Source organism: Colletes latitarsis, chromosome 5 (assembly GCF_051014445.1).
Source record: "Colletes latitarsis isolate SP2378_abdomen chromosome 5, iyColLati1, whole genome shotgun sequence".
Taxonomy (NCBI): Eukaryota; Metazoa; Arthropoda; class Insecta; order Hymenoptera; family Colletidae; genus Colletes; species Colletes latitarsis.
This window is the reverse complement of record NC_135138.1, coordinates 24,588,571-24,602,302: the sequence shown is the minus strand read 5'-3', so window position 1 is coordinate 24,602,302 and position 13,732 is coordinate 24,588,571.

The window sequence follows — 13,732 nt, the reverse complement described above, 5'->3', positions numbered from 1 at the left end:
TTAATGGACAGTGTCTAAAGCGTATTAATATTATAATAACCATGTAATTCACTGTATATCTATATATATCAAGACGACATCTACGATAAAACGTCCAAGTTTGTCGAGAAATAATTCACTTTTTATACACTGGATGGCGTCTCAATTATTTACGATCGAAAACTAATTTTAATTTATTTATTAATGCAACGATAGAGTACTCACTAATTTAGATCACTTATAAATGCTTCAAAATTGATGCCTTAGGCCCAAACTTGTCTAGAAATAGTCCCATTCCTGTCCGTTAATTCCGTTAATCCGAGTCTTAGGTTAGCGATGTCTTCTGACAGGTATAGAACTGTTTCTAGACAAGTTTGGACCTTTGGCGTTAATTGTGAAGCATTTGTAAGTGACCTAAATTACAGAGTACTTTATTGTTGCATTAATAAATAAATTAAAATTAGTTTTCGATCGTAAATAATTGGAATACCATCTAGTGTGTAAAAAATGAATTATTTTTCGACAAACTTGGGCGTTTTATGGTAGATGTCGTCTTGATATATATAGATATACAATGAATTACATAGTTGTTATAATAATAATACGTTTTAGACACTCTTTATTAATTAAATTGACGTACATACAGACTCAAGTGAATGTGTATTATGATTGCCACGTTGTGAAATCGTGTATTTGGCCAAAGAAACGTAAAAACTGGGAATATGTGTTGCAGTGTCAATGAAGGAAATTAGCGGGGTCTTCTGACAGGAATAGGACTGTATCTAGACAAGTTTGGAGCTTTGGCGTTAATTGTGAACCATTTATAAGTGATCTATATTACTGAGTTGTATATTGTTGCATTAATAGATAAATTAAAATTCGTTTTCGATCGTAAATAATTGGAATACCATCTAGTGTGTAAAAAGTGAATTATTTCTCGACAAACTTGGGTGTTTTATGGTAGATGTCGTCTTGATATATATAGATATACACTGAATTAGGTAGGGTAGTGCCCATTTAATTGTCCGCGATCGGGATAACGGACATTAATGGGGAATAGCGCGGACAATTAAGTGGGCAAAAATGCAGTCACTTATGTGGAGACTACTGTAGTTATTATAATAATAATAAGCTTTAGACACTATTTATTAATTCAATTGACATACATATATTCTCAAGTTAATATGTATTACGTTTTACGTGATGTGAAACCGTGTATTTGTTCAAAAAACCGTAAAAACTAGGAATATGTGTTGCAGTGTCAATGAAGGAAGTTAGCGGGGTCTTCTGACAGGAATAGGACTGTTTCTAGACAAGTTTGGGCCTTTGGCTTTAATTATAAAGCATTTATATGTGATCGAAATTACTGAGTAGTGTATTGTTATAGTAATAAATAAATTAAAACTAGTTAATTATTTTTTCACTATCACTGTCCTACCACAACTTGCCGCGCGTAATTGACCCCTGCAACCGAAAATAATTTTTCCAGAACGATTTGAAACTTTTGAATTTAATTGTTAATAACTTTTTAACTTTTTCGTCTTACTTTGGCCTCCAGAATCCCCCATTAAAATTTTTCCCAGGGGTGGCCGAACACCCTGTATAATCTCAAAATTATAGACAAATAAATTGCGCTTAGTATTACTTGTTTGTTATTAAAAACGTTATTCATGAATAATAAACTCAATTTTAACTTGTTCGTTTATTTATAAATCATAACTTAAATTTAATTTTCGTTTTAGTAATTTCATTGTAATATTTCTTAAATTTCCCAACATTTATACATCCTTTTAGTACGTTGATTATATAAGTGAATAATAATTATGACTTTTTGCTCATTAGCAATTGTGAGTATTTATTCTCGCTATAATTAACTACATTTGTAATTGAATGTCATAGTTTTAAACTTATTGCTACACAAATCAAACGTGACGTTCCGTGATAGTATATCAGCTTTATTAAAATCAAAATTCAAGGTAATCAAAAGAATGTCGATAAGCGCTCGAGTATCGTCGTAGCATTGGACGTGACAGGAGGAGGCATCGCAGAGCCAAATTGCATGTTGCGATGTATAAAAATATTTTTCTGGAATACACTAACTAGCTGTTTGTATTGAACTTCGGTTCACGTTTATTTACCGAACGAACTGCCATATGATTACCGAAAATCATGCCAATTACCCAAAGAAAGAGCCTTCGTGTTTTTAGTTCCGTGCTGTCTCAACGTTCGCAACTTTCACATGCAACCATCGGATTGGAAACTCCATGCACAGTGGTACGAACCTCGAAAACCGATATAAAAAATTGTAATGCTAACATTTCATCATTTTTTATTGTATAAATAACGATTCGAGGAATTTGTTTGGTTGCAGAATTTGATTTTCAATTTAATATTGTTATTAACGTAAAATGGGGAGATTATGATTTCCGTGGCCCCTTGTTTAGCGGTTAAATTTGTGTTCTTGGAGTCATTTTAAGAAAAAAATGTACATGTCACAGGTATCAAATGGGCCTGGTTTAGCCACTAAACTAGATTTCCTGTTTTTTATAAATCTGCAAATATCTCTGTAACTATGCGAAATATGGCAAAATATCAAGAGACCTTTTTTGTAGAAAATTAAATTTCCAACAATTTATGTTCTATGACATTTTTTTATCAACTGCGAAGTTTCTTAATATATTTATATTTTGGTGAAGTTACAGAACAACTGCCTCCACCCCGAAATGGTGGTCGGGGAACGTAAAGAAATGTTCTGAATGTTCCTCAAGAAATATCTATGTATTAAAACTCAATTAGCAGTGAATATTATTTACAAATTAGGTTAGATTTGGTTATATATTTATAGCGAAATAATAATGTTGTTTAAATAATTTGTTATTATTTCACAAAAGCGGTTGCCGGATACACGCATATGTAAGATCCCGATACAGTAGAAGCATTTGAATTATACAAGATACTAAAAATTTTGACTAACTTCCAATGAATATTTTTCGTGAAAAACGAAATTTTAACATCATTTTAATGTTTTTTATAGGAAATTCAATTTTCTACAAAAAGGTCTGTATACAGAGTGTTCGCCCACCCCTGGGAAAAATTTTAATGGAGGATTCTAGTGGCCAAAATAAGACGAAAATGAAGACTACCAATATGTTGATGGAGCCTTCGTTAAAAAGTTATTAACATTTAAATTCAAAAATTTCAAATTGTTCTGGAAAAATTATTTTCGGTTGCGGGGGTCAATTACAATCATTTTTGGTGAATACACATACATCCGAAATCCTATCCACTTTCGAGAAAAAAATTCGTGTAAGTGCTGAAAGTTTTGGGTGAAAAAAAGACTTTCGAATCGTCTTGGAAAAATTATTTCTAGTTACAGGGGTCGATTGCAAGCATTTTTGGTCAACAAACATACTCCCGAAATTCTACTCAGTTTCGAGAAAAAAATTCATTACTGAAAATTTCATGTCTGACCATAGCGTTGATATGTTTCACTGAAATTTCATGCGTATCTTTAAAACATCATAACTTCTGAACGGATTGGACGATTTTAATGTTTAAAAAAGCAAACTACGCGTACTTTGGCGGAGAATATGTAGAAATCGCAAAAATATTCGAAAAGTTGACCCTTGACCCCGCAAAATGAGAAAAACCCCATAAAAATAGTCCAATTTTCAAACAGCCATAACTCTTACAATTGTGAATATATTTCAATGAAACTTTTTTCTGAAGTAGAGCTCATAGGTACCTACAAAAAAGTATTAGACAACTTTTCTGTAGGTCGTCAAATAAAATTACTAAAAATGAAAAAGGAATTTTTAAGAAAAATCGACAGGGGGTAGGTGCTTAAATTTTTCGACGAAAAAAAAAATTTTTAATTAATTCTGAAAAAATTATTTTCGGTTGCAGGGGTCAATTACAATCAATTTTGGTGAATAGGCATACACTCGAAATCCTACGCATTTTCGAGAAAAAAATTCGAGTCGGTAGACAAATTTTTCAACAAAATTGAAAAGTTTCAAATCGTCCTAAAATAATTATGTTTAGTTGAAGGGGTCAATTACAATCATTTTTGGTGACTAGACATACCCCTGAAATCTTGCGCATTTTCGAGAAAAAAATTCAGTACGGTCGGAATTTTAAACGTTAATAACTGTTTAACGAAGCCTCCATCAACAAATTGGTATTCTTGATTTTCGTCTTATTTTGGCCTCTAGAATCGCCCATTAAAATTTTTCCCAAGTGTGGCCGAACACCCTGTATAATAAATGTTAGAACGCATCACGCTTAGAGTAAAAAGTTAATGCCCAACAACATAGAAGTTAAAGATTTAATATAATACAAAACGTAATGCAATTTATTTTTTTAGTAATATTACTTGTATTTAACAAAGGACGTTGTACGACCAAGTTAACTAGATTTTAAAAACGTAACCTTGTTGAAGTATACACAACTGTTTGCGTGGGTGAAACCATCGCGTGACACGGTGTCCAACTTTATGTCGTTTTTCATGTAATTACTTCTTCTTCGCTAACGTCCTTAAAAACTCCGACAGCGATGAACCAATCTTCACAAAATGTGGCACATGTATCGTATATGAGTATTTTAATGGCCATGGCCGTAGCCAGTATATCTGCAATCACTCTATTTTTATTCAAATATATGAATTATGTCCCCCAGCAAGTTTTATCATTTCAACAATGTTTATTGCCTTTTTTTTTACAGTCCAGATCATATTGTTACACTAAATGCTAAGCCTTTTTTTGTGATGAATCAATAGAATCGACAAAATTAAAGCCGCCAAGTTAACAGCTTACTATATTTAATTTAATCGTTGAACGACCTTGAACTAAATATTTTCAATAAATTAATGGTTGACTACAAATGCTATCCACGAATAACTTCGAACGCTAACGTACGTTTCTGTTATAATAAATACGGTTTTTTGTATAATATGAGAAGAATTGATCACCGGGAAGATTCGATCTCGGTCGACGTTTCAACGTCTCGGGGAAGACCAGCTTCGACGTGCCAAGAATAACCGACGACGATCGAAGCGAATAGCGGGGTTACGCTGGAGAGTATTTATAGAGATCCAGTAGAGTAACCCACTATCCGATCAGACAACGTATCGCGAAATGTCAAAGTAAAAAGCGCGGGAAAAGACTAGAGGGAAAACAAAACTTGAAACGTGCCCGAAGGAGCGTAAAGGAATTAAACGATCGAGTAAACATTAAGAGACACGAGAGAAATGAAAATAGCGTCTTCCAGTTTGCGCTTTCACTCATCGCTGCATAAGAATTACGCTTGTACCTTCGATTCGAGTATCTTTCGTTATCTCCCGTACCATTCCGTGGCACGATACGATCGTTTCCCTTATAAATCGTTGTATGACAATCAAATTTGTCACAATACGGGTCCGTTTATTTAAACGCAAATTGTAATGTCTCTCGAATCTGTGGCGTCGCTTCCCATGTTCGCCACCAGAGGTGTTGCGCTCTAACAAGCGCTCGACCGACTCCTCGATTGCTATACAATCCTCGACCAACTTCCCAATGTCCCAGTCGTCTAAGGCAGGGTCTGCTAGGAGGCTTTACTGATGAGTCCCATTAGCAGGACCGGACGAAACGCATCCCCTGTTTTCCTTTTCTGTCCACCTACAATTTCCCCAGTTTCTATACGCAGCAGAGTCAGTGCCACAAATTGTTATATCCTTTCCCATTTCAGACGATTTGCGGGTAAGTAAAATACAATATACAGGGTGTTCGGCCACCCCTGGGAAAAATTGTAATGGGAGATACTAGAGGCCAAAATAGGACGAAAATCAAGAAAACCAATTTGTTGATGAAGGCTTTGTTAAAAAGTTATTAACGTTTAAAGCTCCGCCTGTAGAACGGGAACATGCTGCGCGAAAACCACTATTTTAAACATTAATAACTTTTTAACGAAGCTTCAATCAACAAATTGGTATACTTGATTTTCGTCTTATTTTGGCCTCTAGAATCTTCCATTAAAATTTTGTATGCCAGATAATTGGACTATATCTACATATAAAGTGATAAAAACGAGGAATCTCGGATAAATAGAATATTCCTCTCTGAGGAATATTTTTGGTAAATAATTTTTTTATCGAAAATGCGTAGGAATTTGAAGGTATATGTATTGACCAAAAATGATTGTAATTGACCCCTGCAACCGAAAATAATTTCTCCAGAATGATTTGATATTCTTTTTGTTTTGCCGAATTTACCCTGTCAAAAAAAAAAATTTGTTTGACGCTGTACGGAAATTTTGTTTAATACGTTTTTGTAGGTATCCATGAGCTCTACTTCAGAAAAAAGTTTCATTGAAATATATTCACTATTGTAGGAGTAATAGCTGTTTGAAAATTGGACCATTTTTATGGTGTTTTTCTTGTTTTGCGGGGTCAAGAATCAACTTTTCGGATATTTTTGCAATTTGTACATATTCTCCACCAAAATACACGTAATTTGCTTTTTTAAACATTAAAATCGTCCAATCCGTTCAGGAGTTATGATGTTTTAAAGATTTGCATGAAATTTCGGGGAACTATTTTTGGCCTCAAATTAGATTTTCAGTAAGGAATTTCTTTCTCGAAAATGCGTAGGATTTCGGGGGTATGTGTAATGACCAAAAGTCATTGTAATCGACCCCTGCAATCGAAAATAATTTTTTCAGACTGATTTGAAATGTTTTAATTTTGTTGAATTTTTTTCTCGAAACTAATTAGGATTTCGGGGGTATGTCTATTGACTAAAAATGATTATAATTGGCCCCTGCAATCGAAAATAATTTTTTTAGTACAATTTGAAGTTATTTAATTTAATTATTAATAACTTTTTAACGAAGCTTCAATCAACAAATTGCTATTCTTGATTTTCGTCTTATTTTGGTCTCTAGAATCTCCCATTAAACTTTTTCCCAGGGGTGGTCGAACACTCTATATAAAAAATCGGAATGCATTTTTGCTTAATAAATTTGTAGTTGTAAAACATAATTATGGCCCGAAATAAACCTTTCTATTTCTTTTATTTATTTATTTACTTGCAATTAACCGGGAGACCCCTTGATACAAGTAGATAAAAAAGGTTGAGAATTCAAATAAGAATCCAAAGGTCAATATAGATAATTATATTAAATATTTCGGATAACGCTAGACGCAGATTTATGAAAGGAAAGTAGTAGTAGGAAATGGTATATACATAACGTTCAATTTTTTTTAATTAACTGTACTAAAAACTTACTGCGAAATGTATTAAAAATATATCTCGAACAAGTTACTAACTACAGAGAAACACGAAGACGAACATCTTTTATGGTAATTACAAATTAAAAGTTGGTTTCATAAAATAATCAGGATGTGTTTCCTTTGTATATTAAAAATAGAAATTAACAAAGTTAGTGGTGAACTAATTAGTAACAGAATAGAAACCTTATAAATATTTTACGGGACACTAAACGCTATTACAGTGAACAGTGTTAATATAACGTTCTAATGAAATATTTACAACTGCTACGAACTAAAAGAGTTTTACTTGTATTAATTCGTAGCATGTGTTTTTAAAACTTGACCTAGTAGCATTCAAGTGAAACCGTATAAAACATTACTGTATATAAAATACTAAAAGAGATTTGAACAGAGAATTTTACAAGGAACATGTAAACAAAATGGGTAGACTTAAATAAACAAGGACAAGTGTATAAATATTTTCACGACGCATTATAAATATTATGCTTAACTTCTTAACTCCGTAATTACTCTTAAAGGGGAAACATCGATAGACGATATCGTTAGCAAGTTTCTTCTAAAAATAATCAAACTCCGCATTTTCATCTCGTCGACCTTTCCCTTTAAACTCTTTCTCTTCTTCCCGTTTCCCAAATCGTTTTTCTTAATATTTATTACATTATCAAAAACACAAACGAAAATTGATGATAGTTTTTACAGGATATGATTAATTATTTGTTCTCCTCAAGGGTTCCAAACACGCTCTAAATATAAAATGTACTTTTTAGCAAGTATTCCAATTGAAGAGCAATCTAGATATTATCATACCACCTTTAATGTTCACGAACCCGTATGTAAGTCGGAATAATAATCAATAGACGAATTCGTTAGCTGTTTTACTTAATTGTACACATACCTGATAAATATCCAAAATTAATTTTCTCAAAAAGAAATCTTTATATAAATACATTTTTTTTTTAGTTTTACGTCGCATATATTTTGTCTATTAATGTGGTATCCTTGATGAAACCAAGGAGGTTATGTATTTTGTTAAGGTTGAGGTTATCATTAAGGGGGGATTCTCGTGTAACAGCGTTAAAATTTAAAGTTTCTTTCTTTATTTTTTTCGTAAAGAATTCAAAAGTTCTATTGCATTAGACTTTTAGAGACATAATAGGGAACTCTTCAACTATACGAAAATATTTCTTTAGTCCATTTTTTATTATCTTTCATTAACTAGTAGTTAGAGTCTTTTAAACCTATTCGACGATGTTAACGATAGTTGCTGTACAGCGTAGCATCTGTTATAAAGATCAGAATGCAACAAATGAAAAATTTTCTTAAAGCTGTTTGGTTTTCACCAAATATCCATATGGAATATTTAAAGAACTATTGCATTTAGAAGGAAAAATTTTTTGATTACAAAAACATAGATTAAATCATTAATTCTGAGGGGGATTTCACGTATGACCACGCATCATTTTTTATGAGGAGCGTTTGCATTTTCATCTTCCACGAGTCATAATTCTCTTTTGAGAGAACTTCAATTCTTATGAATGCGAGCGAAGACATTTTCGATCGACAATTACGAATCAGCACAATAGCCGAGCACGCGTGCATACACTTAACCCCAAAACGCGGTCGTACTTTTTGCTTTTATCGATTGCTTACGTTAAATCTCTTTCACAGGTACCTGGGCCCATAACCTAGGAACAATAAGTGGACCACGGGGTGGAGAATTGACCAATACAACGTAAGGGCAAAGAATGTAATGTACTTTATTAGAAATTGATGCGTACAACAAAATATTGGAAAGAAAAATTACGTATGTATAGTCCGGGCCACAATATAGCGAGGTCGTAAACTCGAGTTACACGTTTCAGCTCCCGAAACAAGTGAATTGACAGAAATACGGGCAGCTAAGGGCCTTAGACCATAGTCAGGGCCGTACGAAGAAATATTTTAGTGTCGCCATTTTTAGAAAGCCATTTTTAGAGGTATCGTAACAGGTAAAGGTCTTACTCAAGTCTTTAATATCTTAATTTGCCTGCTTATAAAATATGGATCTGGAAAATGAAAAAAGGTAGTGCAGTTATGGACACAGAAAAATATTCAGAAAGGCACCTTCAAGCAAGATGTCATGTACGGCCCTAAGTGCCGCAGCAGAAATCGGTCCCAACCCTCAAGAGTTTAGTTTACGACCTCGCTATATTTTGGCCCGGACTATACTACTTGAACGAATGATCTGAGCAAAACTGTAGGTCGGCTTACAAAAGACATCACGTGACTGACTAGTTTCTTAAGTAGCGTAGAGAGATCTCCACTGTGAGGATTTTATATCGATAATATCACACAATAAACTACCACAGACGAGGTATACGAGTAGACCTTTCACCCAATGTATTTTTGCGGACCATTTTTCTGAGGCTTTAGAGCCCCATTACCATTTTCGTGTCACTAGTAACGTTACCAACAGATTTAGAAATAAACACAAGAGACAGTGAGACAGAAAATGAAATTACAGAAATTTTAGTATTTTTTAACGGAATGAAAGCTGTACGGTCCAAAATTGAACATCAATCGATTAATTTCATTGGAGTAACCAATCGATTAAGATTACTTAAAGATTTTTAGATTATTAAAATACGTAATGATGCACCTCATTGATAAGTACACCGCAAATCCTCTATTTTTTATTTTAAATTGTAATACATCATTTATTTAAAAAATAACTCGGCAAAAACGTATTTGCGACTCGAAATCGGTGTTATCAGACAGCAAATCTGGGCGAAGAACGTACTATATATGAAACTATGAGAAGAACGCAGCCATTAGCTCATATTATTTGCTATGTAATTAATAATTATATTAATTACATAGTAAATAATAATCCCCAGGTCTCACTGCGTGGAGGTTGCTGCGTAAGAAGACCCGTCCCATCCACCCTTCTTTTGGCGAGGAATTCGAATACCTATCTAAGAGAGAAACTATCGAAAAGTTAGAAATGAGCTACAAAGGTCGAGTTCTTAAAAAAACTGCCCAATCAAGTGATGAAAAACCTAATAAAATGTTGATACATGTGAGATAATCCAGCACATGTTTTCTAGAAACGAAATTGGAATGTGCAACGCACCTATGAATCCTGATTATTAAAGTACCAATATGTACTTTATTATTAATTGTTCCTTCTTAAATGGATGTTTGTATTATGACAGTGCCTAATAAGACACTGATGATCCAACCAGAAATGTGCAACTGCACGTATGGACCTTGTATATTAGAATACTAATATGTACCTTAATATTAATCATTCCCACTTAAATTTACGCACACGTTTCGGTAGTATTTAATAAAACGCGGACGCTTCTATCTATATACATTTGTACGTATATTCTAACGCAATCTGTGGAAACGAAGAAATACTTGGTGTCTTTGTTAATCCCACGATGTTTCCCTGAAACATAAACTCAGACAATAAATAGAATTGTATGAAATATTTCTTTAAGAACGATCAAGATTGGATCCGTGTACCATTTCCAATTTCATTCTTCAATGATTATATATCCTGTAACAAGAACTTGTTCAAAGGATTAATAGCTGAAATGAGTGTATTAATGGACAGAGAAAAAAATAATTATGTACCGTCAAGATAGACTCATGGTAATCAATCATAGTAAAAGTGATATTATGAAATTAATATTTGAACTAAAGCTTCCACGAGCAAAAATTGATATTAAAAAGTTTAAAAATATAAATATTACGTGAAATTTAATGAAAAGTTAAATTCGTCTCAGTGTTAAGATAAATACGAAACAGATTGAAAATATTATTTGTTACCGTAGATTTTATTTTTCGTTTCCTTTATGAAATAAAAAATATTTCAAGACGTATACATTGCAATAATTATATTTTACTGTATTAAAAACTAAATTAGGTTCGTACAAAAAAAGCAATAACGAACGAAAATTTCGATTCCACGCGGAAATTAATGCCTTTTGATGCAAGCATTCTATTTTCCATCAATTAAAACAATAATCGCGAACAAACTTTGATTTATGCAAAGAATACAGAATATTTATAAAAAAATTCACTATTTATAAATAGCAATTGGGTTGTAAAGGTTATTATATCCCGTAAAAATTACCAACTCTAATAATGAATAATTAGTGATATAGATATATATATATTGGAATCATGAATTCAATCTACAATACAATTAATCATAATATAGCACTTTTAAATGCATCACAAATCTGTGATAAAAATATATTCACATAAATTACAGATTTTAACACGTTATGAAGAATAAAACAATTGGTCTATTTACAACAGTACTTTCAAGCAGTATTTCCTTTGCCAAATATATAAAGAAAAGATATATTTCAGATAGTTGGAATAAACGTCCACTCGTCTTAAATTTAAACAACCCGTGAGTGGACCATTCTTTCTTTTGCAACGCTAATTTATAAAATAAAAAACTATACACGAGTGGTGCTTGTTATTCGTAAAATGAACCACACAGAGTTCCTTTATTAATCAAATTGCGTGCACCCATATTCAATCATGCGCAACACTAATTTTAATAACGATGTTGAGCCATTCGAGGCTTTGCAGAATCCCCAGCTTGCTTCTTGATGATCCTGGTGCAGTGGTCAGCGTTTTGACCAGCTTTTGGGCATTGGATCGCAACTCTAATTAATAAAAAACGCGATAAGTCAAGATCGCAATGCTAATTTATAATATAAAAATTCCAAACGCGATTTATAACAATAGAAGCAACCACGAATGGTGATTATTCGCAACACTACCCTGAAAAGTAAACGCGAAAAATAGTAATTCGCAACGCTAAGAGCAAACCGATCAGTTCATTCGCAACGCTATTCTTAAATAACAATGCTAATCTGAAAAGGAAACGCGAAAAATAGAAATTCGCAACTCTACAAGCTTAACGCGATTATTGTATATTCGCAACTCTATCTTTAATGGAAATATATTTATGTTTCGCAACGCTAATTCAAATCGCGTTTTGCCCAAAACTGCTGGATCGTGGTGCTGGCGCCGTCCATCGTTGATGCAAATACACATGCAATAAATAAACTAACTACTTCAAGTTACTTCAAACTACAACAGAGTGGCACATATGGGGATGAAGTTAGACGTTTTAAATATCGCAACACTACGGGGCAACAACGCGATAAATCAATAATCGCAACGCTAATTTATAATAGAACAATTACAAACGCGACTTGTAACAATAAAAACAATCGCGAATCGTGTTTATAAGTAACACTAACACATCAACGCGATAAATATTTGTTCGCAACTCTACGAGCAAACGCGAACATTGTATATTATTCGCAACTCTAACTTTAATCAGGAGCTATTGGTACATGTACATACACATGTACTGGCCACAAAATAAACTAACTACTTCTATTACTACAGTTAGGGTAGAATTTTGGCATTGAAAATATCGCAACTCTAAAGAAAAAATCGCACGATTAATTAAAATCGCAACGCTAATTTATAGTATGAAAATTGCAAACGCGGCTGATTTCCATTATATGTATAAAAGAGTAAAAAAGCAACGCGAATCGTGATTATTCGCAACACTACCCTGAAAAGGAAACGCGAAAAATGGTAATTCGCAACTCTACGAGCAATCGCGTTTATTAATAATTCGCAATGCTACTTTTAAAGCAAATTCCCGGTAGCTAAGTTTGCATGAAAACAATCGCGAATGGTAATTATTCGCAACACTATCCTGAAAAGGAAACGTGAAAAATAACAATTCGCAACTCTAAAAGCAAACGCGATTATTGGATATTTGCGACTCTATGTATATCATAACCGTGAGTTGCCCTGATGGCTGGCATGTCAGGTGCAATCATGTACAAAGTACATGCATACGTGAACCAGCCAGAAAAATAAATTAACTACGACTACAGACGAGTTAAGTGACAAAGTAATAACAGGAATGACTTTCCATCCTCACCCGAGGATGAAGATGAAAAGCCATTTGTTGTAGCCCACTCTTGAAACAATTTGTCAGGGCCTCTTCAGCCCATATAGAGCCTTTTCTTTCTTCGGCGGTCCTGCCGAAGCCTGAAACTTACTTAAGACTGGGCTCGAGATTTCGTGCAATACGTAGTCTACAACGAATTGTTGAAAGAGCAACGTGGTCATCTCAAGCGGGACGAACGTTTCGAAAGGGACCTAATCACGACCACGAGCACGAGAGAGCGACTTTAAGAGTCGCGCGATTCGAGGAGTCGAAAATAAAGCCGAAACAAACAGCATAAGTACACCGTTTGAATCAGCAAGATTTCTACTCTCGAAATCGTAACTACAGGTGCAAGACTACCACGCGAAAATGCGCCTATCCGAATAACTAATGTGGACAGTCCTGCCCTGACCCTACCTACTTAGATCTAGTACACACACACACCAGAAAGAAAGCTACCTACCTACCTAACCCTATATTTAAAAAAATGCAAAACTCTGTCT